General features: G+C 33.1%; 1 pseudogene; it reads right to left on the bottom strand.

Annotated features, from left to right (window-relative positions):
• Positions 1–486, bottom strand: LOC145802807 (secreted RxLR effector protein 161 pseudogene; annotated as a pseudogene).
• Positions 487–2,565: the final 2,079 nt, after the last annotated feature.

Genomic DNA, 2,565 nt, shown 5'->3' with positions numbered 1-2,565 from the left:
TTATCGACTTGCTTCATAAATTGCAAGAATCTTTGAGTGATTTGAAGAAGTAGCAATCAATATTTGTTTTACTAATCGCCAAGATATAGCAATATGCCCATAGGTAAAGACATTTCTTGTTAGTAATTTACCTTTATGTGGATCAGAAAGATATCCAGCATCTGCATATTCGATTAACCGTGGCTTGGATTTATTTGAATAAAATAAGCCTATACCAGTTGTTTCACGAAGATAACGTAATATTTGCTTTACTTCATTCCAATGACTTCGAGTTTGTAAGGAACTATATCTTGCTAATAAATTGACAACGAATGCAATATCAGGTCTGGTACAATTAATAAAATACATAAGAGCACCAATTGCACTAAGATATGGTACTTTAAGACCAAGGAATTCTTCATTATCTTCTTGAGGTAAAAAAAGATCATTTTTCACATCAAAAAATCGAACAATCATAGGAGTATTCAAAGGATGAGCTTTATCCATATAAAAGTTCTTCAAGACTTTTTTTTTATACATGTTGATTGATGTACAAGAATCCCATTTGGGAAATATTCGATTTGTAGGCCAAGACAAAATTTTGTTTTGCCAAGATCTTTCATTTCAAATTCTTTCTTTAAATATTCTACAATCTTTGTAAGCTCTTCTAGAGTTTCTACAAGATTAAAATCATCAACATATACTGCAACAAATACAAATCCGGATTTTGATTTCTTAATAAAAATACATGGACAAATCAAATCATTTACATATCCTTCTTTCAACAGATATACACCGAACCGATTATAACACATGCGTCCGGATTGTTTTAACTCGTATAGAGATCTTTATAGCTTGATTGAATAAACACTTACGGGTTTTGAATTAGATGCTTCTAGCATTTTAAATCCTTTAGGGAGTTTCATATATATATATATATATATCACTATCTAGTGATCCATATAAATATGTTGTAATTACATTCATTAGGCGCATATCTAAATTTCTGTGATTACTAAGCTAATAAAAAATCTGAATGTAATTGCATCCATTACGAGTCAATATGTTTCTTCATAATCAATACCAGGTCTCTGCGAGAAACCTTGCGCAACAAGTCGTGCTTTATATCTTATAATTACATTTTGTTCATTGCGTTTTTGAACAAACACCCATTTATATTCCACAGGCTGTATCCCTTCAAGGGTTTGGACTACAGGTCCAAATACTTTACGTTTGTAAGCAAGTTTAACTCTGTTTGTATTGCTTTTTTTCCATATTGGTCAATCATTTCTCTATCGACATTCCTCGACAGTTTGTGATTCATTGTCATCATCACTTTTGATAATGTTTTCAACATTACTTCTAGTAATGTCAAGAGCAACTTTAAACGACATTTGTTGTCGACAACAATTTTATTTCTATCCCAAACTTCTCCTGTACTCATATAATGTATTGAGATCTCATTATTTTTAGGTATGTTTTCCACTTCAGGGAATAACTCTTTAGAAGGTTTCTCTTCTGGAGGTTCATAAGTAGGAGATTTAGATAGACTTACTATAGTCTGTTTTGTGGTTCCAACCTCTTTAGGGGCACTTTCATTTATGAGTATGATCTCTCCAGGAAATCCATTTATGGTTTCTTCTAGAGTACCAATTGTTTGTTCTTGAACTTTCCTCTTTCAAGGAATTTTCTCTTTTACACCGATGGGTCTCCCATGCTTCTGGTGTGCCTTAGACTCATTTGCTATTATATCCACTGATTGTCTGACAAGAACATCAATTCTTGCTGGGGTATTAGCTGCTAGTATGTAAGACTTTGTTACATTTTTTGTGTCTATGAATGCATCCGGTAACTGATTTGTAATACTTTGCAAATGAATGATCCTTTGAACATCTAGTTCACATTGATTAGTATGAGAATCAAGATGAGATAACGTCAAAGTATTCCAAGTGATTTCCTGTCGAGTTTCAGGCTACGACTTGTCTCCTCCCTAATAATGAAAAAATTGTTTCATCAAAATGATAATCCTCAAATCATGCATTAAACACATTACCAACCAAAAGTTCTAGATATCTAATGATTGATGGAGAATCAAAACCAATATAAATTCCAAACCTACGTTGTAGACCCATCTTAGTGTGCTGTGAAGGTGCAATAGGAACATAAACCGCGCAGCCAAACACTCTAAGATGACTAACATTTGGTGGTTGACCAAATACAAGTACTCATGATAAGTAGTTGGTTTGACACGAATCAAAGATGATGCATGCAATAAAGCATGGCCCCATGCTGAAATAGGTAATTTGTTTTTAATAAGCAAAGGCCAAGCAATCAACTAAAGTCTCTTAATGAAAGATTCAGCTAAAATATTTTTGGTATGAGTGTGTGCAATAAGGTGTTCAATATCAATGCCAATGGACATGCAATAATTATCAAATGCTCGGGATGTAAATTCACTGGCATTATCAAGAATAATTGTTTTGATAAGATGGTCAGAAAAATGTGCTCGCAATTTAATTATTTGAGTAAGGAGTCTGGCAAATGCAACATTGCGTGTAGAAAGTAAACAAACATGTGACCATCTAG

Source organism: Camellia sinensis, chromosome 11 (assembly GCF_055761805.1).
Source record: "Camellia sinensis isolate YWXY chromosome 11, ASM5576180v1, whole genome shotgun sequence".
In the NCBI taxonomy this organism is placed as follows: Eukaryota; Viridiplantae; Streptophyta; class Magnoliopsida; order Ericales; family Theaceae; genus Camellia; species Camellia sinensis.
This window is presented reverse-complemented; position numbering and strand designations above follow the sequence as displayed.